The following is a 27,734-nucleotide window of genomic DNA, read 5'->3' on the forward strand; positions in this document are numbered from 1 at the left end:
ATTTGGTATTTTTTATGATTCAGGCTGAGTAACTGAAGGAACAAACCAGTCCAATCTAATTGGAAAGGCTCTTTTCCTGTGGTAGATCTCAGGCTTTGTTTTAGGCTATTTTCAGCACAGCTGATAGAATGAGATGAAGAGATTAAGTTTCACCTACACCACACTAAAGATATGAAGACAGAATTTATCTCCAGATCCGAGCTCTGGCCTAGGTTTGGAGGTATGGCAGTACAGGGCACAGTGCCTGTGGTTGTAGGCTCAGCACCTCTCAGCATTTGGCCTTATACGTGGAGGTTTGAAAATAACTTTTGGCAGCATGGTTCTCCCTCAAGGATAGATGGAGTTTCACTGAAAACATTGTCACATGCTGTGTGACATTACATTCGTAACATGTTCTGTTATCCTGGGGTTTTATCCTTCTTTCTGCAAGACAAACACCACATCTCTAAAATATAAATACTTAAGAGATACAGAGAGAGCTGATATGAGAGAAAATGGATATTTGTAATGAGTGTTTGAAAAAAAACACCTTTCTGACCTGGGATCTGATTATATTTTTTCCTTCAAAAATGGGGACAAAATGTCAGCATTTTCCTCATTTTCTTCCCTTCAGCTGCAATTTTGAAAAGTTTCCAATTCAATATTGACTCAGTAGTGTCCTTCTAGCATATACATTTTAAAGGCACGTTTCAAAAAATAAAGTCATTGCAAAATAAATCTTCAAGTTTCTGATTAATCAAAACATCTTACAACTTGTTAGAAATAATGACATTTCAGTGCAATTGAATAGCAGTAAATTTAGATTAGTCAAAATGGGAAGGTGTTCTTGAAGAAAGTTTTGTTGCTGGATGTAATACTCACTGTAAATTTGACATAACAAAAAAGACTGATCTTCGAACCACATGGCCTAGGTAGCATTGTAACAACATGGGACATTCATCAGGATTTTCTGGAAGTTATCCTGCTGAAGGTCAAGATCAGGATTATAATCTCTATTTTAGTATTTGAAGGGTGGCTACAAAGAGGATGGAGACTCCCTTTTTACAAGGAGTCACATGGGAAAGATGAGGGGTAATGGGTGCAAGTTACTCCTGGGAAGATACCAATTGGACACAAGAAGAAAATTTTTCACAATGGGAACAATCATCCACTGGAGTAATCTCCAGAGGGAAGTGGTGGATTCCCCAAAAATGGAGTCTTTCAAAATTCAGCTAGACAGGGTGCTGGGCTATCTTATCTAGACCATGCTTTTGCCAATAAAGGTTGGACCAGGTGAATTCTGAGGTCACTTCCAACCTGGTATTTTATTCTATAATATCAACATCCTAATGGTTAAAAAGTCTGTAAACCCTGTTAGGTTCTCCCCCCTTATCTCCTTCTCCAACCTGGAAATGTACTTTGCAACTATGTCCTCCCAGCCCTGATTTGCAGCCTTCTGTTTATAGGATAGTGGTGAAGTATCTTTTTTTTTTTTTTTTTTTTTTTTTTTTCCACAAAGCCAGAGTTCTTTTCCACTTATCCATTATAGAGTGAGGATAAGAAAATGAATACACTTATATTCATTATATATATCAAGAGTCTGAATCTATCTTTTTTTCCCCAACTGCTAGAGATGACTGCACAGTTTATGACTTACAAAGCAATTTGGAAACACAAGAGCAGAAGAAACAGTAGTAGGATTTTGGCACAATGTACCACACAGATGCAGTATCAAGAGATTGAAAGGCAAAGGGAAATTCTTTCTATTTATCCATCCACCTCATTACTGCGTGGCTTTTACTTCCAATGGGGGAAAATAAAATCTTTTACATGCTATTTTTTCCATGCATACTTGACTTAAACACTGTTGATTTATGAAGCATGCATCAGTGGCATAAAATATAACTATGTCACAGAATTTGAAGGGGTATGCTCAAATAAATATGGTGGAATACCTGAATCTGTGAATTAAGATGCATATATAAGCATAATAAATATATTGTTACCATAAATTAAAGCTGTAAAGATTTTTTTCCTACTTGTCAGCAAAGGGAGCGATCTCTCCAGTGTCAGGATTGAACTGCGGAGCACTAATAAAACATGACACAAATAACAAATAAATTTTCTCTGTATTGAATGGTTTTAGATTTATTGAGGTCTCATACCAAGATCTACCGGGAGTTGTATAATCTAAAATATAAAATTTACAGCTAGGAGATAAAATGTGGATAAAATAACCATTACCCTACAATATTATTTCAATTCTTGCATCTAATTTGAATATTGTTGAATACAAAACATGCAGCTTTGGTGGAGGAAGACAATTACACTGAGTGAAACTCATGACGGTACTTTGAAACTGTATTATGAAAAAAAGAGAGTACATTAAGTTTTCCTGACATTTTATAAGTCCATAGATTTAGATACAAACTAGTGATCTACTCTCTTTAAACTACATGGAGTTTTCAGGCATTTTTTTCCAGTTCTGAGAAGATTTCTCCCCCTTTTATCAACCAGTTTAGGTATCCTATCTTGGTTAATTTATACTTCATGGAGCAGATCCTCAGCTGGAGACACAGCACAGTGGTGCACTGATTTATGCCATCTCAAAATCTGGCCAAGTGCAGCTCTGAAAATAAATTCCAAGTATCCTGACTGCACGGGTACCAGTGTGAGTACAGACTGGAGCTCTGATTCTGTTTTCATCCCTGCTAGCATCACTTCAGAGATAAAGCAATGACTTCCATATAAGCCAGCATGAAAAAAACCCACCCAGGAACAACAACAAAAAAAGGTTCTTAGAACCTAATTTTACATCTGTTTGTTTCTATGATGATGAAACTTCACTGACATAAAAATATGGTCACTCTCTATTTATACAAGTATATGTAGAAACAGAAACGACTTCCCATTTTATTCTTCCCCTGTACCATTTTGCAGAACTTGCCAGGGCAGATACCACAGTTTTCAAAACTTCATTGTGCTTTGCTAATGTTAGTATAACTGAAAAATATATATAACCCATTGTTCAATAAGAATAACTTAACTTTTCAAGAAATTTCGCATATGGAAAATCAGGATACAAAAGACTGCTGCAAGCAAATCTGAACCTTTTACTGTGAAAGTTATTCAGGAAAGCCTGAGATAGAAAAGATCCTTCTTTTCAGAAAATTTAAAGCAGGACTCCCTATTATCTGATTTTTAAAGATCTTTTAAATTATCCTTATTATCTTATTTTTTTTAAAGAGCTCCTGAAAATAATTGTCACGTTTTGAGGAGAAATATCTGCTTTCCTCTGCAACATACAAATTTTTGGAAAGAATTCCACATTAAGGTATGGAGCTCTGAAAATCCAAGTCTATCCTGGAAGCCCAAAGAGGCTGGGTATTTCCAATGTTGGGGCTACCTCCCTCCATGCTATTAAACTACCATTCCACCACAATGTTCAGTGGTGATTTGCTCAAGGTGAGAATCATACAGACTAACTGATTTTCCAGATCCCCTGACTATTCTGCCCAGATGGGTTAACAACATTAAATAGCTGTTTAGGTAGATGTTTGTTTTTCAGAAACTCGACACCTACTCTAGGTTATTTAACAACTAAATACCAGCAGCTGTCAGAGGCAATGGTGTGTTTAGTGTTTACCCTGAATCCAGATGTAATCATTGACCTTGAGGTGAAAGGCTTGGTAACATCTTCCCAGTCCTCTGAACCATTCCACTTACAAAGTTTAGGTAAAAATAATCTCGCTGAGTTTCTTCACAGAAACTGTCCTAAAGATTTAACAACTAATTCTTTCTCTGACTGTTTTTAGCACTCCAATTCTCATCTGATTGTCTTAGGGAGCCTGCTGTTCAGAGTGCCATAAATTAGTATAAAATCTCCCTTCTAATCTTATTTTCAGACACTTATTTTTACCTCATGTGTTCATGTGTTGCTCAGCCGAGACATGATCCCATACCTACTGAAACAATGTTCCTCCTTTTTTTCTCCCCGAAAAGCATCCATGGAATGCAGGCTGGTCTAGCCCAGCCATGCCCTACAAATCATCCCCAAAGTCATGTGATCTGGTGAGGTCAGAGGTACATAGATCTTTTGGCCCAAAGGTTGCCCTTTTGGGCTTTGTAATGATCTATCATAATAACCTGGTGTCTATGTTTCTGCCAAAGATAGCCAGTTATCTTTCAACTGTTTGGTACCTCCTTTTATCTGTCTGGCATTTGACTGTCTCATGTGCAGAAGAGTGCAGGAACACTTTGACAAATAACATCACCCAAAACCAACCCTCCACTTTTTGATGAAATAGTTCGCCCACAGCATCCCCTGTGAGAAGTCCTAAATAGTGTCAGTCACATACCAGGAGTAAGCTTTTGTACCCCAAGGGCAACGATTTGGACTGGGACACAGGACAGAGTGCAATGGTTAATGAAAGCTAATGGTTTGGGCAACTGGGGTGCCTCCCGTCACTCATGATATTGCATTTTGCTGTCTCCATTTTGTTTTACATTTTAATTGATCCGTGTGTAAAGGGGTTTTGGTACTAACTCTTACCTGTTCATAAGGAGTAGTGTTTAGAGCTAATGAATACATGCTTTTTTGAACTCCCTGCATGAAAGAAGCTGTGTAAGTGCAAATTAAACTCTTGTCTATCCTCTCTGAAGTCTAACCTTTGATGTGATTGTGATCTATGTTGCTTGCAGTGTGTAATATAGGAGGGGTTATCACAGCAATGACTGTTAAGTAAAGCTTTGAGTAAGACAAAGTAACTCATGAATGTGTAAGTTCAAACAGCGGATGGGAATTATTATTTTAGGCATAGTACCATCATTTGGTTAAAGTATCTTTAATTTTTACATTATTTGCTCTCCATTTGCAGAAACAAGCTAGCTTTCATATCCTTGTATCATTAGAGGCAAGACCCTCAGGCTGATATAAACCATCAGGACTTTACTGATACCAATAAAGCTATCTTGATTTGTACTAAGCTGAGCATCTGATACAGCGAGGTGTATTCACAAAATGTAGCCAGGTGCAGTACTCCATGGAGTGAATGTGAATAAAAGCTGTCAAATATAAATGCTGAAATTTTTAAAATGTATGGTCTCACTAATGATATGAAGAAAGGCTGCCAAATGTAAAAGCTTAACATTTCTTGAAATTTTGTAGTCTTACTTATAGGATAACTATATAGGTTAAGAAAACCATCTCTAGATTTGTACCACCATTCACCTTTCACTTCTCCACTGAAAATGCTTTAAGGACCTGTTACCAATTCCTTATACATTTATTAATATAAACATTGATCTGTCCATTGCTCTGATGTAAGCCAGAGAAGAACTGAGAATTGAGATAGACTTTGAGAAGAATTCCTGCTGGCTTACCTCTGCAGGTGACAAACTTTGCAGCCAGTCCTCCAAGCAGGTAAGGAAGTTTGTTCACACACAGCTCTCTGAATTCCCTTGCTGTACTCTGTCTATTTAGTTAGCACTGAAGCACCACACTGTTATGGGCTCCTCTCTGCAGGAATAATATTGATTTCTATTGAATGCTTTCTCTTAGGAGAAAACAAAAGAAAAGCTTCCATTTTCATTTTATATATGAAAAGTTAATGGGGAACACTGTTTACAGGATAGAAGAGGAAGGAAAAAAGAGGGAGGATAGGAGGAGGGAGGTAAAAATGGAGAAACGTAAACTATGCAAGAGGAAAAGAATGTGTGTCAGAAGCATATTTGTCATAAAAGTAGTTTTTCAGTTCTATCTCTCTTTAAAAGTTGACTGGCTCAGAAGAACTGAGATCCCGATGAATATTGTCACAAAGTTTTCACAGGAAATGTGGTGGACTTATTTTCTTTTTTTTTTTTTTTTTTTTTTTTTAAATCTCCTGAGCCTCAGTTCAATATTCCCAAACTCCTTCATGAGTGCATAATATTTCTAGAGACAATATGCTACATGCACCTTCCTACAAGGTCAATATTAAATATGTGAGGGCAGGACGTGAGAGGAGGAGAATAGTAGTTGGAGCTAGAAGACCAAATTCTATTAATTGATTAAGCTGGTTGTTTCTTCTCACCTCCAGCTTCCAGGCACTAGCTGATTCACTACAATTCTGCTCAATGCTCTGTCTTTTAACAATTATTTTCCTACACGGATTCTCAAAGAACCTTCCTTTGGTGGAAATAACAAGCTGGCAGCAGATTCAGGCATTTGTCCCATTTACTGCATTTCCTTTTGGTCTACCTTCTTTTCTACCTTCATTTTAAACATGGACTTGCACTTCATCCCTATGAACTCAATAGTAAAACTATAACTGGCTTCAATGGAACAAACACTTTAAATCATCACAGACTACTGATGATACTATTGTATCAAACTGCTGTATTTTTTCCACCCCAGGAAGCATTCCTCTCCCCCCTTTTTGTGTTCCATTGAGTGACTAATTTAATCTGTTTAATCTGTAATTATACACAGTCTTAAACACATAAATTCTTTCCCTTGATGATATTTCAGAGCTGAGACTGATTTTCTTCTCTGTCAAAACATCTTTATGCCAATGATTTTTTTTTTTTTTTTTTTTTTTTTCTTTTTGCATTACCATTACACTTGCATTAGCTTGTACAAATAACAGAGTGGAATCTTCTTCCAAAATATGCTTTTAAGGAAAATAAGACTTAGCCAATAATAAGAATCATATATTTTTTCATAGCAGTTCATGATAGGAAGATGGGTAGTTTTCCAGCATGCTTCCCGTTCTGGTTACCAGAACATTTGAAGTGGGCACTTGAAGTGTTCAGTACTTCAGTTTCAGTGTGTGCTTTAATGAGTGTACTTTGGTGCAGATTCCAAAATACCAAGTTTCTGAGAGGAAAAAAAAAAAAAAAAAAAAAAAGAGAGATTTTTAATGTGGAAATATTCCAAATTAAAAGTAAAGGATTCTGAAGCCTAGACAACACCCATTCCATTTCCACTCTTACCCATTCCCTGATAGTGGAGACTGTCTGGATAGCAATATGTTACAGGCATGAGGCTGTTTTGCAAGAAGCTTCATTTTGTGGCCATTATTCCTCAATTCCTGGCCATTTTTAGAGAGAGGCTCCATCTCAGCTATCAGGACCGTTAGTCTAATTTGTATATTATGAAGAGCTGTCCCAGCACAAGAAAGTAGCAGTGCTTTGAGTAGCCTCAGATGATGATCCTTGTTCAGGCAACTGCCAATGTTTTGTATTTCTGAAAATCAGTTCACTTGTTCAGATACCAACAAAGACCAAAGAAGTTGGTTTGACTGGGTAAGGTCCCGTGTCACATTGCTTCATTATCTTCTGCTGTGCTATAACAGGGATCCAGTTAAAGCCCAAAGGGATTTTTTAATAAAAAGAGGTGACTGTACTTGATAGGTCTAATCCCCTTCTAGCTGAAATGGCATCGCTGGCTTCATTAGAGGGATTAGGCTCATGTTGTTCTGAATGGGCATTTTTAAATTCTCTGCTAGCTAGCAGTGTTCTCAGACAAGCGATTAACTGTGTTAACCATCTTGGTTAATACTAGGGCAGAGACACTCCTTCTCACATGCCATTTAGGTTAAATGCATTCTCCTTCTGTTCAACTTGTCTGAAACTGTAATGTTCAGCCAAGAACTTATCTAAGTAAAAAGATTAAATATATCTCTGAGGAACGCACAACATCATTACAGCTGAATCATGAGGTTAAAGTGTTGCACTGAGGTTGCAAAATATCAGATAGAGAAGAAGTTGAAAGAATAAATCCTTCCTTATTTAACATAGTTGCCCTATTACACCTGCTAATGAAATTGGTATGTAAAGTGCATTGGGAAGGGTCTCTGTATGTTAGATGTTTCAGTGCAAGGTACATTGCATTCTGCTATGAAAAATGATGGCTTATTGTAATCATTCTTTAGGCTTGTTTTTCACTTGGGATCAGAGGAATGTAATTCAAACATAAAGAGAGTTGCCAATAATTCATTCTTAAAGAGCCCTATAAAGATATGTGGCCAATACTGTGGCCTGCTTCAGGAAAAATAATGGTCAGACATTTTGCATGAAATTATCATTTCATTAATGAACCAATCATGCCAAATGCTTTCAGACTTAAGTATGAATTAAACAGTATCATATTCATCTTAGAGCTGTAAATACAAGCCTCATCACCTGTCATAGCATTCCATTTTACTTGCCTCTGGAAGCAGACTTGTGTTTATATATTTGAGCATTAGAAGCCCGATGAAGAAAAGTACTTCATCACTTGCTTAAGCCAGGTAGTGGAAGAGGGTTTAGGGTGGGTGCTGACCCTTTTAACTGGTGAGCATTTTGAAAGCCAGCAGGCCAATTTTAAACCTGTTAAGAACACATTGTAAGGTGAATCTGCATCAAAGAGTAATTAAAATGCTCTGCTACTGAATAATATCAGGGACACGGGGATATTTTAGAGACTTTCACAACAAGTCTGCATGCATAATCTAAATGTAACATTCCTTTAATGCAATGTAGTCTACAAATGGGAAATACAGCCTGAGATAGTCTTAAAGTTCAAGATGGGTTTTTTTAGTCTATTGGAAATGAGGGCTTTCTGCCACATTTTGCATTATGAAAGCTGTATAAGGCAATACTTTATTCCTAAGCAGTCAGAGCCATTCAGAGGTGGGTTTTCAACCAACAATCAGATCAAAAGTGTATTGGAAACTGACCGGCAAAATAATCTAATTTAGATATTAAGTACATGCCTTAAGTGCTGTCCAAATGAAATTCTCATGACCTCATGGCTGTGGACTTTGATTCTTTTAGAACGGGGTGAAAATTTCAGAAAAACAATTGATAGCTATCTCAGAAAAATGCCTGTAGGTCCACGTAAAACTGAATTTTCTATGATGGCTGAGCTTCTTATCTCATCATGCAGGTCAGCTGGGTCTGTGGATTTGAGGCATATCTGCCTTCAACAGCCTCAAAGCACAGCCAAGGGCAGCAAGAACCTAAATTCTACACCCACTTCTGCCACAGGTTGGTCCTTGTAGTGCTAATCTCTGAAAAACAAGTAGTTCTGTACACAGGAAGACTAATGAGCCTCATTTCCTGTAAATTTATGGATCGTGGCTAATTGGTTTGGCTGTTGGGAAGGTGAAAGAGCCATCTGAAGTTTTCCTTTCAGCTGTAGCTTTTGTATGGGCTTCTTCCTGATTAAGTGCATTCTTAGATTTCTAATAAGGATTCAACTTTTCCTGTTTTTTTCTCCTCATTTTTCTAGGCACATTTTCTTGTGCTTGCACACCTATTTTAATGCGTTTTTTTTTTTTTTTTAAAGAATGCTGTTCCTATATTCTACTTGATTGGAATAGGACAGTAAGTCAGAATATCCCTAATGGGGATACACATAATGTACAGAAGTCTTGCTACCATTAAAAAAAAGTCAGCTTTTGGAGGGCAGCCCAGCTCTATCAAGCAAACTCGTCCCATTCCAAAACCAGGGAGACAGAAGCTCAGAAAACATTCAAGTGAATATCGGGCAAGTAGCATTAACATCACAAGGGCTAAGAACTGAGACCAAGATTTGCAGCATGCAGAGGAACTGAAGGGAAGGGAAGGGATTGGAAGGGAAAGAGAAGGGAAAGGGAAATGGGTAGCGAAAAGGGGAGGGAAAAGGGAAGAAAAAAGGGAAGGGATATAGAGAAGGGGAAAGGGAAGGGAAAAGGGAAGGGAAGGAAAAAGGGAAGGGAATGGAAAAGGGAAGGGAAGGGAAAAGGGAAGGGAAGGGACAGGAAAAGAGAAGGGAAGGGAAAAGGGAAGGGAAGGAAAGGGAAAAGGGAATGGAAGGGAAAAGGGAAGGGAAGAGAAACAGAAAGAGAAGGGAAGGGTCATGATTTCTAAACCTCTGTAACCAGCAGAGTCTTCAAAAACACTTCAAAACCACAAAACCAGCTCAGGTGGCAAGAGACCATTGCTATCACTTGGTACCACTCAGGAACTGTCAGAGGGCTGCTGATGTGACTTTTCAGGGGGGGTATGCAGAAGGCAATGGTAGAGGAAGATCTTTCCCCCTCTCCTTCTTCAGCTCTCCAAAACTTACACTTCTCACCACCACCTCCTCCTTCCTCTTCAGTGAATTATTTACCCCTCCTGTGTCTTGGGTTCCTGTTCTGCCAAATGAAACCAGTGTTACACCAACACCAAACAACACTGCACCCAGCCTGATGAGTACTAGAAAACTCCAAGTTATTAGCTCTGTTTTAGAAGCTGGCAAATTATGACTGAGAGAATTTAAGCGGCTTGGTGGAACAGGAATCACAGTCCAATGACTTCGTAGCAGCCTTATACTACAGCACCCCTCAAAATACAAGGGTTTGTGTAACTGGGTTATAGAAAAGCAACAGCGTCTCCTGTTGGCAGGGCTCCCACTTGCTTTCCAGGTTCGTCTAATTCTGAAACAACCTCTTCACTTAATTTATGTCAGCAACCTCTAGTTACTGTGTTCTAGAAACTCCAGCACAACTAACTGCTAGCTGGTAGAATGCTTTGGGAGTGTGTCTTAAGGTCTGAGATTGCTCAAAATCTTCTAAAGGCTTTTATTTGTGTTGATGGGTGAAGAAAGAGTCAGCAGAGAGAGAGAGAGGGGGAGAAAGGAGGGGAAGAGCATGAGGTCTTTCCGAAAAAAAAATGTCTTTGGAGATTTCAGAGTGTAGAGAAAGAGAGAAAAGGTTTGGACATCACTGGAGATTTTTTCTTCAGAAAAGTAGGGGTGAATCAAACAATTACCTTCAGTCATTTTTAAGGATGAAAACACCACCCAAAAATATCTGTGAAAAGGAAAAAATGGATAAATACAAGCAAAAAATTCCAAAGCCAGCACAACTGAGTTTAGTGTTCTCAACATGTGAAATATTTATATGCATTGAGCATCAGATTAAAGTTCACAGTGGTTTTCTTATGTAATCACATGGTTGCATTAACAAGTTTGAAGGTGACAAAAGTATGAGTGGGGGTGGTAAGTACTTTATACATGAAAGAAACAAGGCCAACAAGGACCTACTTCAGTTGATTATTTTTTTAGGTACGCAAAGCAGTGGGCTACCTAATTATATGTTTTTTACAGTGCTGGATTTCCTCTACTGCAAATCTTTACAGCCTTATATTAAATCCAATAATTAAATCGTAGAGTTGATTCTTTGCATTTTGTAATCATAGTTCAAGAGGCAGAGAAAGAATTATTTAACAGAGAAAACGAAAACGTTATTTTATTAGGACTATAGCTACAATGAATACAGGAACCAAAGCAATTGAAGTGGGATATATGTATATTTTGGTAGCAAATAAAACACATCAAGCATGATAAAAACCACAGCAACTTAACATGGACCCACCAAGTTGCTTAATAACTTCTAAATGTGTGTTTACATTCATATATGGAGAGATATCGATTTAGAGAGATCTGTGCAGAATTCTTTGTCCATTATTATTGTTGTCATTATAATTATTTTTTATTATTATTATGTTATTGTTACTAGTATTATTGATTTTTGAGAGAGAAGCCTGCCTAACACACTTTCCTATTTCTGCTTGTGATGATATGAAACTGAGGAGTTTAGATAAAGCTGAAGAGAACACAGCAATTCATGGCAATTACAGTTACCAAGTGTTCTGTAAACAGGTTTAGAGGACCCATGCTGCCCATTCTGGAAGCCAGCTTCTCCACTGCCATCAGCCAGGTCACATAATCCCATTCATGACACTGAGATCTTCTCTATGTGCATTCAGTCCAGGACTTCCAGTACTCTATTTCCTACACTGGATGGAAACCTGATTCTAAGCCTAAATCTTGATTCTAGGCCAAATTATGAAACTTAGTCTTCTTTCTATATTGTCTTTTTTGCTTTTGTGGCTTTCACTTTCCTTCATGAGTATAAAAAGCAATGAGACCCTTCTTAAACTTTATTCTGCTAGGGTAAACCAGCCAAGACTTTTAATGCTTCTCATAAGAAAACTCTTCAGTTTTTCAGTGACCTAAACAGTTTTCTTTTTCTCTTTTGTATTTCCCAGCTCCTGATCATCTTGAATAAGACACTACATAAGAGGCATTGCTCTATCAGTGACTTGTGCCTTGAATATTTCTTTGCCTCCACTGCAAACACCCTCCCAACTCATCTCTGCCTTCCTTGTGGCTGGAATGCACTAACTCTTGTCATCATCTGTGGAATCATTATTGCATGCAGATCTTCCCATTATTTCTAAATGCCAGTACCAGGATGGCAACAAGTACATATGCATAAATACATGTATAGAATTACAGAATCATAGAACCATAGAATCATAGAATTGGCTGGGTTGGAAGGGACCTCAGAGATCATCAAGTCCAACCCCTGAACTGCTGCAGTTACCAGACCATGGCACTGAGTGCCACATCCAGTCTCTTTTTAAACATCTCCAGGGATGGAGAGTCCACTACTTCCCTGGGCAGCCCATTCCAATGCTTGATCACCCTCTCCGTAAAGAAATTCTTTCTAATGTCCAACCTAAACCTCCCCCGGCACAACTTGAGACCGTGCCCTCTTGTCTTGCTGAGAGTTGCCTGGGAAAAGAGACCAACCCCCCCCTGGCTACCCCCTCCTTTCAGGGAGTTGTAGAGAGTGATGAGGTCTCCCCTGAGCCTCCTCTTCTCCAGGCTGAACACCCCCAGCTCCCTCAGCCTCTCCTCATAGGATCTGTGCTCGAGTCCCTTCACCAGCCTAGTTGCCTTCTCTATATATATGTACGTATATATATATATATATACACATACATGTACAAACTGAAGAGATACTGATTTGGAGAGATCTGTGCAGAGCTCTTTGGAGCATATATATATATATATATTCCAAATATATACAACCAAATATACACATAATAATATATATTCCAAATATATACAACCCAAACACTCATATTATCACTCACTTCAGTATGCTATCTCGGCTCATGATACTCTGATGCAGAAAAAATAGGGAAAATGAATACTATTTAGAATTATGACATGATATGAAATATTCAACCTGTCATACCCATGTGTTATTGGAGGGAGTGCTACTGGGCAGCCTTGTATACAAAATTGGTCTCCAATTAGCGTTTTCTTTTCTATTTTTTCACATCAGGGACCAGCAGGAAACCAATGAAAGCAGATACACAATGAGAGAAATAAAAGCACTTGAAAGTAAGAATCATCAGGTCAGTAATAATGCTGTTCCTATTATTAAGGGAAAACATAAGACTGTATAAATGAGCCTTATGGCTTTCTATGCCTGTCCATAAATATGTAGTTCTGCAGACAGAAATCAAAACTAAGTGATTCACTGCAACAGATATAATTAGAGAGCCTGTCTGGAACTACTGTCTGCCTCTCTCCTTAACAAAAATTTTCTTCTGTTCCATACATACGTCATTCTTGTCACACCAGAGAACTTTCAGGAGAGCAAATATGAATCTTTAGAGTTACAACAATGAAATACACAAAAGAGAGAAGAACGGAAGACAACTTTTCATTGTTGAACATATTAATTCCTCTATAGCTAAAAACAGGAGAAGGTGTAATTCAAGGTGTAAATACTAAGGTAGAAAGTGACAAGCACCCTGTAGGAGCATGGAAAAAGAGGGAGGAGGAAGGTAGAAATCAAACGAACCCCAAGTTACAAGCTAATATGTAAGAACATTCTACATTAAAACATGAAAATGCATCAGCTATATTTTCATGAAAAATTGGAAAATGTCTCCTAAATATACGTATAGATGGAAATAAATCCACCCACCATCAGCAGAATGTTAATATTCTGCAATGAACATTGGATGTTAAGGAGAAAAAATGATACCTCAAGTATGCAAACACTCTAATACAAACATACACTTTGCTCTAAAGCCCACTGAAGCTTCAACGGGAATACTCTGTATCAACCTGGAAGGGCTTTGGATTAGTTCCAGTTTGTACTGAAGCAGAGGCAGACTTGCAGAAAATACCAAGAGTTCAAGTGTCTGTGTCCTTCCAGTAATGTCAGCTAAGAAGGGCATTCAGATGCTAAAGATGCAGGGAATTCCATCCTGCAGTCATCCTTTTCCAAAAGGCAATTAAGACCTTAACCCCCTTTTTTAGTACGACTTCAAAAATGTATTTTTGAGCCACAAAAAAAAAAAAAAAAAAAAAAAAAAAAGAGAAAAAAAAAAAAAAGGTGTCCCCACTAGCCAAAGGCATAAATGAAGTACTTGCAATTTCTTCCCCCATTACCCTTCAGATGGGTAATTTGCACTAATACAAGTCAGAGCCACAGGATGTTCTCCAAACACAGATAGGAAGGATGGAAGTTCCACAACATGTAGGAAGTGGCTTCCTCACCTGTTTTGGTCTACTCAGTGGATTATGACTGAACAGAGACCCTGCTGCCTCAAAGGAGCTCACCAGCTTTCATTTTTGTGTTGTTTTTTTTTTACTGTTCCTTCATTTCAAATAAAATGTCTCTATGGCAACTGGTTTGCATCCTGAGGCATCCGAAGATGAAGAAGAGATACCATTTATTTCAAGAGATAGTTTCATTTTCTAAAATCACTTCTTAAACAGATGTGCCCAATGTACATATATATTTTGCATATACTAAAATGTCCAGAATTCACCCTGATTCCTGTTACCTCCCACAAAATTCTATGAGTAAGTGCTTTATCTGATATTCCTGTGCTCCTATCCTCTGGAAAACTGAATCCCAAAGTGTGGCCCCACAATAATCCAAATGAATAGTCATGCTCATCCTTCAAACTGTACTTTACCCATCAGCATTCTGGAAACATGCATGAGATTTTAGGCCAAGATTTCTCAGAGGTAAAGCATTTTTTCCCCATGTGACTTTGAACTACAGTCTTTATCATTTACTGCCAGAAACAAAGATAGGGAACAACAACTTTGAAAAGAATATACAGTAACAATAAATAATTTTTTTTAAAGTACTTAATTAAAAAGCATTTTGTGTCTAATTTATAATGAAAAAATATCCCTACAAAAGACTTCTCCCTTACAAAAACACCATTTGCCCTCAGCTTGGCAATGTTTACTTTTCAGTTGCAGCTCTGAAAATTAGCAAGTACATACATTTTGCCTTCTAGGCTAATTTAATTAAAAGTGATATTAGATTGTATTATACCTCCTTAAAACACTGTTGTCAGAAGCAGCCTGGGGAACCACTCCCCAGTTGCTTTAGAATAATGCATAATTCTGTTTAACTTCAGAAGCAAACTAAGCAGCAAACAATGATGATTTATCATAACTACTTGGAAAGTTGCCATGCCACAACCTAACACTTCTTTTCCCTACCATTGTATTTTCTTACTTCTTAATCTCAGAGGAGGGATACTCGATGGACTGAGGAGAATATTTTATGTGATTCTCTCACCTTTGAGAAAACTGAGCTTCACTGTTTTGTTGTCACTCATCAAACATGGAAAAGCTCAGGAAATACATACAAAGTCCAATAACTGTGCAGTACCTTTCCATGGAAGCATCTGTGATATAAAGGTATATAATGGCCAATGGAAAGGTGCTTTAAACAGAGAAATTCTGGTGTGTACAGCTAAAATACCACGTGTTGTTGGCCTGCAAGAGTGTATGCCCTTTCCAAAAACATACATACCAGTTTGTTGACTGGAACATTTATAATCATATACTTCAGAAGAAGTTTAGCTAGCAAATTATTTGTAGAATTATCTGTAGAGGTAGCTTAAAATGAGCAAAGCTTCAGGATGAATAGGTATAGGTCAATTTTTATAATAAGAGAGATTTCTAGTGCCTGAAATGTTTATTTGCATATCAAAGGTTAGAGAAAAGAAAAGCAGCTCTCCCTGGAACTAGTGATAAAACTACCTTGTGATCTTGATTTCATGCAAATACAGTCCATGTGTCATAATATTCTTGTAAATTGGCTTTCATTCTGTTGAGCAGCACTGTGAGCATTTAATTCCTGATGGGAAAAAAATACCTAAATTCTTTGGAGATGGGGGATTTTAAGGAACATTGCTGTAATGTTAGGACTGATTTTCACTGCCAGACAGATAATTACTGCTAGACAGGCTGGCCAGCATCATACTGACCCACAAGCTAAGAAGGTTTTTATTTCAACATATGCAAAAGAAAATAAGTTGATGAGGAACCCATGTGAGGTGGGAAATGTGCTCAGCACAGATCCTTGCCTGGAAACTGTGTGTACTCAGACCCTATCAGGATTGGATCTGCTGTATTCTCAAGAACACTAGCAATGGAAATTCATGGCTAATTTCCACTAGCTTTTGGATAATTTTACTTCTAGACGACAAGGTCTGCATGCTAAGAAGTTTTTGCTTTTAGTGGAATGGAAAACTTGTAGTTTAAAGATTTTTGTTTTTTACAGGGCCTGATTAATTCTAGTATTTGAATACAAGAAGAGTTAGAGATGGATTTTTGTGAAGGTTTTTTGGTTATTTTTAAATGAATTTTTCAATATCATTGATGATGACATGACATAAAACTGCAAATTTAGAGAAATAGAAATTAATTAGGCTCTTCTTTTTTTTTTAAATCTTAGATATTAATTTACCTCTGTGAGAAACCAAATCTACAGAAGAACCAAACTCAGGTACTTCTATCCACTTCAACTTAAAAAATAATAGAAAAAAAGAAAATGAACCCAAAGATGATGAGTATCATTGTCAATTACAATAACTTTGTATTCTTTTTACAAAAAATGGCCACAAAATCCTGTGATGTCCATTAATTCTTTGTGGGTAAAATTGCTATTAAATACAATTGGAATTCTGCCAAATAAAAGACAGAAAGATCTTTCTCCAAAAGTGAAGTATTTTACAAAAATATTTCAAATCCTGCACTTGCAATAAGGTCACGTAGAAACACATCTGAAATGCTTATGCTGATTTTCCATAAAAGTATTGCAGTCACTATTTGTACAAATGTCAACATGAATTAGGTTAAAATTACTGTCAAATTGAGTTTAAAATTCTGGAATCAATACTTAGGTTAGAAAGTAATTAAGCTAAATGACATACATAAATTAATTAATCTAACTGCATTTACCTTAAACTTTAGAAGAACCAAAAAAAGGGGTCTTTGGCAGGCAGGGCTTGCCTGCTCTTCAGTTTTTCTAATGTCTTTTTCTGTGTTTTTAAATTACTACAGAACTTGAATCCCTCCAGACTGTCTATATTGCTACCGGGATATACCTAATAGGAACAAAAAAGTTTTAAAGACAAGTTTGGATTTCTTTTTTATTTTTTCACTTCAGTGTTTCCTCACATGACCCCCAATAAAAGCCTTCATCTCAGCCTATGCATTTGTTTAAAAAGAAGGGGTTACCCCACCACCAATAATCCAACCTCACAAATGTACGCTCGATGATCCTTAGATAACAGGGAGTCTAAGCACAGTGTGACTATTAAGCTTTGGACTGGTGCACAACCACTAAAAAAAAAATACAAACAACACCCCACAGGGTACACCTGCTAAATTAGACTGAGAAAGATGGAGACATGTTGTGCAGGTGCCACTCAATGCCTGTAAAGACCTTTGTATGTTTGTGCATGCAATTGAACACCAAGCTGCGTACTGCTGTTATTCATACTATTCCCATGTATTTTTCTTTTACTGAGCAGGTTCCAGCAATCAGATGGATTAATGACATGTTACTTGATAACAAGTCAAGTGTTCCTCCTCATGAAAAGATAAAATAAACCACTTCACTAACAAGATTCATTAAAAAAGGAAAGCAGCCTGATTCAAACCCAGATCCATCCTAGCGCACCTGCTGCACAGCCTGCCTACTGGCTCCAGATGTGGGTGGTGAGGAGGGGTAAAGAGCTGGATGCAATCCAGCAGTTCTTGCCTGCATGCAAGTGTGTTATCTTTTGAAGAACCTGCTAGGTTGTGGAACAAATCCCTCCAAAAAAAGACTTCATGCATTTTCTAGGTTAAATTTTGTTTCCTAAATCACAAAAGAAGGTCTTGATGTCAAGAAAATGTGAAATTAACTTACACATTTAGGCCTTCCCTTGTTGCTATTTTTTGCTTCCTCTCTTACCCCCAATACCAGCTTCTAGTAAAAGTGGAAGCACAAGCCACATAAACACCAAGCTAAAGATCTGAGCCTCATAAGAATCCTCAGGTCAAATCCTGGGGATGCTCATCTTTTAGTTCAAATCTTCATGAGCTCTTAGATCCAAACTCTAAAATACCATCAGTTGCAAGCCTCTTTTAGCCAACCTACATGACCCAGTGGGTATGTTAGCATCTGTAAGTCAGTACCATTGCATCTTCTACACCTGTCAAACCCACCTTTACCATGATTATTACCATAGACATAAAAACCATAAGATATGGCTCCAGAAAAATGGTAGACACAAAGAAGTGGCACAGATCTCTTTATTTTCTGAAGAAACACATGCAAATCTACTATGGGGCTTACCATTTATGTTTCCTTTCTGTTTGTCTTGTAATATGACTCTTTGCTGTTTCTCTTCCAATACAGGCAACTGTATGTCATGCTCTTACTGAAACCACACAACCTTTGATTTCTCTAAGCCTGTATTTATGTACCATGCCTCCTCTTTAAATTCTCTTATCCTACGGATTTTAATTCTGAGCTGAAGCATCTCTAGATCTCATGACACACTTTGTACTGGCAATGTTTTGAATAAAGAAGGACTCAATGGCAGGTGCAGTAACTAAATACATCCGACACCGCAAGTACCAGTTTTTATTCATTTTATTATGAGTACTCTGTTTCTCATGATAAAGTGCTCTGATGCTTCCTAGCAAACATCAGGGCTGGGACTGAAGACTATGATGAGCCCTTAATCTTAGAAATGAAAAAATCAAGAAATCCTAAAAAAAAAAAACTCATGGAGAGATAGAAGATCTTTCTAAGCCCGTCAGACTGCTAGAGCTAACACTTAACTCGCCTGACTTGGATCACTCCAGAAGGTAGAAGGTACATATTTTTTTTCAGTGCTACACTTTTGAAGTAATCCTATAGGGTGCATTCACTGATGGTTTATGCTTTAAGGATAGATTCTGGGTTTCTTAATCAAACTAAGTTCCATAAACTAAGTAGTCCTCTTAAATCATGTGCCAAGTAAGACAATATGTTGTGAATGTTGTGTGTAATAAGGTCCTTTTCATGGAGCAAGATGAAGAAATGACAGCTTCTCTCCCAACAAAACTTGCAAGCAAAAAGTGCAGGACACTGTGCCAGACACAGACAAGCATGGTGCCAGTACCACTCAAGCTGAATGCTTCTCTGAGCAGCAATATCTTCAGACATTTTGCAAGGAGGAAAAGAATTTGGCAAGTGTGAAGGGAGAAGCTGTTCCAGCCATGAGGGTCAACATGAAAGGCTGGACTGGGAGACAAAGCAAGCAGTCAGAAAGTGAAGGCAAACTGTTGCAAAAGGGAGGGGTGTGCTTGGGTGAACTTCTCAAGTTCATCTGCTGATGGAGGAGGCTCTAGCTGCCATCTGCCCTACATGACCAGTCCGTGGGTATGTGTTACCAAAGAAACTTATGAAAAAAGTATCCACCACAGAAGAAATCCACTAGAGCCCAGCTTAATTTAAATTATTATTTTTCCTTTAGCCCACGCATTTGTGTGCTGGTGATAAAGACTTCTTTTCTCCATTAAGTCATAGCAGGCCTCAGCCTAAATAATACCAGTACTGAACCCATGACCTTTTAAGCCATGCTGTCAGGCAGCGGGGCTGCAGTAACGTGAAGCAGAGCTAACCCTGAACTGGCAGGGTACAATGGCCCCATTATTGAGTTTTCTTGCACTTGTCCAACTCTGGGTAAAATCCCCTGAACAATGTCAAGACCTTTTAAATGTCAAGTCTTCCTGGCTCTGGGCAATTGTGCCCGAAAGCTCCTAAAAGAGCAACAGGGTCTGGACTACAAAGAGTGATTGCAGGCTGTTTATGAAGGACAGGGAAAAGGAGAAAAAGAAACCAAGAAAAACGTCCCTGGGAAAAGAGACTTTGCAGCAATCTGTGAGATTTTGCTTGGTAATTAGCTCAGGAATCATGCAATTGCTGCAAACTGTTGACCTGAGGCTGCCCTCTGGGTTGAGAGCTAAATTTTTTATTTACTAGCTACCTTGGGAGAGGTGGAGCAGATTGAGTAGTGATGCTGAGCTCTATTTATTAACAAATCACTTTAAAAATGGAGGGCAAATAGCCAATGAAATCTGGCTTGTAAATTTAATATGTTTTTTTCAGCATATGGTACCACTCAGGGGACCTGAAGAAGGCACTTTTGTTACATATGTATGTGTGACTGGCAAGGAAGCCATAATGAGAAGACTGAAGCAAAAATAAATGTTTCTTGTAAACACATTCGAGTGGAGTAAATGGAGCAATACTGAACCTGTTCAAAAGCCCATTAGTGATCATACTACTTCTTGTGACTTTTGAGCTTCCACTTGTGGGGTGAATGCTCTGAACTCATGTAACAGAAACAGGGATACACAAATGAACAAGCAAATGCATGAATGAGGAGCTCTGAGGCAGAAGGACTTGGAGCTTGGACTTGGAGCTGCCCTTTGACAAGAAGAGCTGGCAGTATATGCTTGCAGACTACAAAGCCAACAGGATCCTTGACTGCATCAAAAGCATGGTCAGCATGTCAAGGGAGGTGATTTTCCTGCTCTGCTCTGCTCTGCTCTAGTGAGACCACACTTGGAGCACTGTGTCCAGCTCTGGAGCTCCTGACATAAAAAGGATATAAAGCTCTTGGAGCAAATCCGAGAAGGGCCACAAAAATGACCAGAGGGCTGGAGCACCCCTCCTATAAGGACAGGCTGAGAAACTTGGGGTTTTTCATCCTAGAGAAGAGAAGGCTTCAGGCAGACTTTGTAGCTGCCTTTCAGTACCTTAAGGGGGCCTACAGGAAAGCTGGGGAGAGACTTGATCTCAAAGGTCCTTTCCAGCCTCAATGATTCTGTAATGATTCTGTGAAGGGCAATGAGGTGATAGAATGAGGAGTTCTATCATGGCTTTAAACTGGAAGACAGTAGATTTAGGTTAAATATTAGGACAAAATTCTTTAATGTGTGAGGGTGGTGAGACACCCTCACTTACTCAAACTTACTCAAACTTACCTCACCTCAAACTTACAGGTTGCCCAGGTAAGTTGTGGATACCCCTCACCTGGAACTGTTGAAGGCCAGGTTGAGCAACCTGGTCTAGTGGGAGGTGTCCCTGCCAACACAGGGGGGTTGGAACTAGATGATCTTTAAGGTCCCTTTTGACCCAAACCATTCTGTGATTCTATGAATAGAACTTCTTTTTTAAAATCTTGTTGAAGTAATTTGTGCAAAATACTAATTGCAAGTCAAGACTAGAAAAAATAATCATCCACAATAAAGTGATTAAACAAGGATAGACTCATCCCCTGTGCATGCTCCAAAACTCCCACAGACTTCATAGGGTGCCCACCCCCAATCTGTTGCATCTTTTTTGTTCTTTAATCACAATCCACTATTTTAACAACTTAACTGAGAGTCACGGGGAACTCATAAGCTGTGAATAGAGAAGTAAAAAGAAAGATGTCCCATGTGAACTTGGAAATGTTCCCAGCATTTGGATTCTACCCTTGGAAAGATTTCAACAGACTTCGGCCCAACATTGTGAACATGGGGAGGTATTAGGAATAACAGAAATTTTCATCAAATGAATTCTCTTACACTAATTCCTTAGGAGAATACAACACTTCAAGCATTCTAGAGGATCCTTGTGCTAGGTTCTTTACGTTCAATAACTGCAGTAAATTCCTTGCAGACAAATTTTAATACTTCATTTACCACCCACCACATTTGCAGGCACTTACACTCATTTCACAGATAGAACTCTTTTAAATGTGGAACACAGCCCCACTGAAGCTGGATATTTGTAGAAGTAGTGCAATGATCAGGCATTATTCCACTTTTTCTTATATATCTTGATGAACAGTAAAAAAAAAAGTCACATCTGAACCCATGACACATACAGGTAAAATGTTACAACTACCTCCTGCGGTCACATTCTTCTTTGCTTCTTATACCAGTCACAGGGAACCAGAACAGATTCAGACTTCAGATTTTTATATTTTTTTTAAATAAAGACAGAACTCATACCACACTTGAGAGAAAAATTACAACAATACAGAGTTGTATGTGACACAGTTCCTTCACGGTCTGATAGTTTTCAATATTGAACCAAAGATGGAAAGGAAAGGGAAAGGAAAGCTAGGACCAGTGATTCTTCCATGCACAAATCAAGCTCTGCTACCTGATTTGATAGTTATTTGCCTCTCAAAAGCAGTCATGGTGTGTGATCAAAAGTTCAGGTTATGGAAATTTACAGCACCAAAAGACAAGCCTCATCAATTGCTGTTTAGAAACAGTTCCATTACAAGCATGTTTTCAAGTACTCAGAACATTTTAAAGACAAAGAAAAGGAGGAAAAGACAGAAAGGAGAAGATGAATAAAAAAGACAGACTTTCCTTGGGCAGAATATTTTTATTCTTGTGCCCAACAAACACCCTTTAAGGATACTCTTTTGCTCTTTTAGAGGTTCTAGGTCATTCTTGCAAGTTCACTCATACTGCCTTATTTATATTTCATTATTTTTTTCTCCTTAATAGAATTTAGAAGTAAATCCAGACTCTCATGTGACTACCAGTGGCCTTTAGCTTATGGTCCCTTCTCTTTGTTCTTACTTTCTGTCTCCTCATTTATCAAATGCTGCTACATTTGATGATCAAATATTTGAGCAGGATCTCACTATCCATTATTTTATGGCTTTGTGGCTGACATTCACTTAAAAACTACAGAGTGGAAGACAGAAAGGAAATATTTTTTGCAGAGCTCCCAGCAAATAGTCATTAATCTAGTTTGAAGATCTCATTATTTAAGTCAAGCTCTACTTATATTTTTAGGCACAAACATGCAAAATGTTCTCAACAATGTGTCTGATGTTTACTGTGGGATGTCCACCAAGAGGCCACAAGTCTTCTAAAGAACAAGTATTCATTATTCACAAGTATTCACTGAGATTCACCACCTGTATTCCATATCACCTGCGTGTAGTTCATTTGTAGAGCTAAGATCTAAATTTCCAGTTATTTTTACTAAACACAGGTCATAGCATTCATTTCAGTTTCTTGTTTAGCTAAGAATAGATGTGAAAGAATTCGGTTGAGCAAACCCTAAAAAATGAGTGTAAAATAAAACCACAACACCTTCCAGTGATCACTCTGCAGTACAGATTCAATATTAACTACTGTGAAGAATATTCCTATTTTGGAATATAGAATACATACCATACACAAAAAGAGACACCAATCCAGTGGGAAAAAAAAAAAAAAAAAAGGATTAGCTTAAAAATCGCAGTATATTCTAACGGACTGTTGGGTTTGCGTGTAATGACCCAGATGTCATTATTGCCATGGCTGTAAATTCTAGTTGCCTGCTGGGCTGTGGAATGGTGTTGGTAGGATATCCAGAGCCTAACACTGCTACTAATTGGGATGGCTGTGAGCATGCTGCATACAGCAGGCTGAGGATTCCCCACCCAGCTGGGCTCTAACTGGCCCCACAGCAGAGCTGCAAACACAGCAGAACAAGAAGAGGTGAATTTCTTCTCAAAGGGTTGGAGGTCTGCTCCAATCCTGCCACAGAGATCTTCCGATCTAATGGGAATGTACATCTAAAAAGGCTGCATGAGCATCTTGAGCAGCTGTGCCAGGGGGAAGCAGAGGGCTCAGAGCACAAGAGCACCTGCTACACCACTGATCAGAAGTCTCGTTCCTCCAAGAATGCCACTGGCATGAAAACCTGATCTAGATGAAGATGTCCCTGCTCACTGCAGGAGGGTTGTCCTAAATGATCTTTAAAGATCCCTTCCAACTCAAGTATTCTGTGATACCATGTGCTTTTTTTTTAAAGATATGAAACACCAGTGCACCATGTGCTGTAACATGAAAGTCACCTGTGCCTAAGAATTTCAAGACAAACAACCTCTTAATTCTTTCCTCTTTCATTTTAGTCCTTCAAAATGGCATTTTCCTTTTAACACAAGTGAAACTTGTAGCTAGGGCTTGGCAGAACATCTTTTGCTAAAGCAGCAGCCTGAAATGTCAAATAAATTTAAAAATAACTCCAATCTTTGTAGAAGTTCAGAAAGAAAACATTTGTAAAACTAAAGAGAAAGAGGGGTAGGGGGAGAACCTGAGAAAAGCAAGTAAATAAGAATGCCTAGTTTGATTGCCATGGTGAAAGTACCCCACAAAGAAGTACAGCATAGGCAACTGTGCTTCCATGCCAGTTACTTACACACTTACAGCTCTAAATATAAAAAGGCCCACTGATATTATGGTATTCTTAAGAATTCACTCCTGCTACATTTATAAGACTTAGACAGAGCTACCTTTAGTATAAGTGGTCCAGGACTTCACTGCTTTTGACCTTTCCTGGCCAGAATAATTGTTCCTTAAACTTTTGCCTGTTGATTACCTGCTGACTGGAAATTTTAAGTTCCCGCTGGCAGAGGTATGAGCCCTAAGTGCTTGCTTGTCAGTCCATCAGATTAGTGAAACAAAGTATACTACTTGACTTGTCCAAACAATCACAATGTAATGGCCCAATTCAATGCTACAATATTTGTAATCAGTCTATACAGTGAAAACAAGAAGCATTTTTTTATTGAACATGTTTGAATAATAGATAAATTTAAGGAAATTGTAATCTGCTTTGCTGAAAAGCAAGATAAATTAATTGAATAAATTATTCATTGTAAATTATGGGCTCAAGTCTGCTACTGTGTCTTTGTATATATACATTCATTTCCAGAATCTCTGCTGAGCTTGCTAATGAAGATACCAATTAGTAACAATGGTATTGGTGGTTTTATTTTAGATTTACTTGACTCTGCATTTCATGGTTCTATCTGGTTCCAAAAGCTGATGTACTAAAAACACACAGATGCTTCAGTTTCTAACAAAATGAGAAAATACTTAAAATTCTAAAAAACATAATAGCAAATGGTCAACTTCTCTAAGCTTTACAGCTTGATACTTTAGTTAGAAGTTTTAATCCATTTCAACAAATGCCCAGGCTTTGGTATATGTATTTGGCATAAGCCTTCCAACATTCATGGTTGTTACTTATCACTAAATACGAAACAACAAAATAGATATCTGCCCCAATAAAAAAGAGACCTCCAACTTATATTCTACAGTTAATATTTGTGCCTATGTAGTGTTGTGCAAAGATATGCATTGCACATGTGACGTGGGTAATTTGAAGTAAAGTCAGTTAAAGAAAAATACATCTCAGGCTTCACAAGAGACCCAGCAGTGCAGGGACTTGAACTGCTTCATGGATGGACAGTTGACCATGAAGAATTCAGCAAATGCCCCTTTAAAAAAAAAAACAAACCAACAAACAGCTAACCGGTTTTTCAAAAGTTTGAGACAACATCAAACTAAAGAACTATAGTGTGGGTTTTATTGTCTACAATATATGTATGTGTCAGAGCCTGCCCTACGTAGCTGCTTTTATAATAATGTTTTTATTGCAGTTTCCCCAACTATAGGTGTCTGTTGGTGTCACTTGAAAGTGTCAGCTGAACTACTGGTCCAGCTACTTTCTCTCCATGGGCTGCAAAGCAGAGGAATGACTACTACAGGTGAAGTCAGCCACAATGTAGATGTCTGGCTGCTGGCAGCATCTTGTGCTTCAGGACCAAAGTAGAGATTGATAAGGAACTGTATGTGGTAATGCTGACCAATAACACATGCTGTCAATTCATGGAAAAGACTTTCCCCAGTATTCAGGAAAATAACTATAGAATGTACAAAGAATGAGCAAGATAGTTAAAGCCTTGGTACGAGCAGCCTTTCTCTGAATCCAAAGTTTATTAAAAACAACTCAACTAGGCTGTGAAAGTCCTTAAAAAGATACCATACCGTGTTCCACCCTACAGTCTTTGTATAGGTTTCACCTATTTCACCTCCCTTGCCCAGTGGAAACAATTAAGACAACTGAAGCAATAGGGGTTATGGCTTTACTGAGAAGTAAAATTGTTCAAGGTCTGTTGGCTTTCCTAAAGTGAGCAACATGGCTAATGTATGCACAGCTAAGCTGTCTTTGGTTTGCCATCCCAATGTGGCCTCATCCATGTCAGTTGTTTGACACAGTTTCTGACCTGCAGTCTTAACTGAATTGTGTCCAGGAACTGTCTGGAAAAATACTTATTGTCATGGACCAAAACTGCCAGGGACTATGCTAACGATTTAGCAGTGTGGGTGACTGGGGAGTAATGGTTAAAGCCTATCCTTTCATCTCCTTACCTTCCTAACCTGATCTTACTAGGGCTAGTTGGATTATATGGACTTATTATACCCATTCAATGAGGTAAAAATAAAACTACAGACACCACAGTAAGTGTAAAAATGGATTCTTTCAGGATTTATGCAGCTGCATCATCACATAAAATTCATGTTCTTGCTTTGCTACAGACTCATATCCTGCATCCTCCAAGCTTGCAGGGTCCCAGTCCTTTCTCTGGAAGACAAAAGTGTCCTGGTACTGGCAGGTGAAGACTGGTAAAGATGTCCTTTGTACTCTTACTGTTCCAAAAATTAGCAGTATCCTTTTATTTGGCAAAAATAGAAATGCAGCTTACACAATGTGATATGAAAGAACCAGTGGAAAAACTGTGGATTGACAGTCTCTCTTTCAAACCCCTCTTCTCGACTCTCATTGAATTTATTTGAACATTCATTGAAATGTTAACTTACGGTTACCATTTCTATGGCATTTGTATTTGGTTTTTAAATTAGTTCATTTTATCTGCTAAGATAACTCATGAGTGTTCTCTGTGTGGTGTCCTCATTACTCTTCATATCTGTGTATCTCAGCCTCATGTGTACCTGATCTCAAATGGAGCAGTTGCAGAGAGGTAGCCAGGCCCAGCAAAGAAACTGATATCTTGTCTTATGCTAAAACTGTGAATGCACCTCCAGCCACGTGATCCAAGGCTTTCAGATAATCAAATTCAACACAAACTGGCAGGATATAGCACTGCAGATATTATCTAGTCACATAACTGCTCAGCCTAAAAATTACAGAGAAACCAGGTAGTGCATTGAGTATGAATATATGTCTGCCTTTGCTGTCTTCCAGAAAATTTCACTTCATCGCTCTATGTTCCTTCACATTCAGATGGAACAGCATCTCTAAAAAACTGAAAATTTCTGGAGGGTGGTGAAGCTTTTTGGTACAGATTAATGAAGAAAAGAAGCAGCAGAAAAAACCAAACAAACAAAAAATTCCTCGTAAAAGAAACTGTTGATTGTCAAAACAACAGCCTATGGGAGGAACTTGTTTATCATTCAGCATCTAGTCCTTTGACTTTGATCAAGGTGGGATATGGTGGCCTGGAAACCCATCACTGAATGTCTTTTTAGAGACAAAGGAACAGGAAAAGGGGATTGCGTGCATTCTGTTCATTATCAGGTAGGAGTCTGCATGAGGGTTCCTGAGCCTGAAGTTTCATTTGGTTCATACTAGTTTAGAGAGAAAAATCCTAACATCACACTATAGATGTGGGCAATGCTGGTGCTGCCTCCCTCTCCTAAAGATCACTGATGTGACCACTTGGGCTGGGTATTCTCCAGGGGCTGCTTACCAATCTATGCTGTCTATCAGAATACTTCTGTGATTAATTGCTAT

The sequence above is a fragment of the Heliangelus exortis genome, chromosome 1 (assembly GCF_036169615.1).
Source record: "Heliangelus exortis chromosome 1, bHelExo1.hap1, whole genome shotgun sequence".
NCBI classification, from domain to species: domain Eukaryota; kingdom Metazoa; phylum Chordata; class Aves; order Apodiformes; family Trochilidae; genus Heliangelus; species Heliangelus exortis.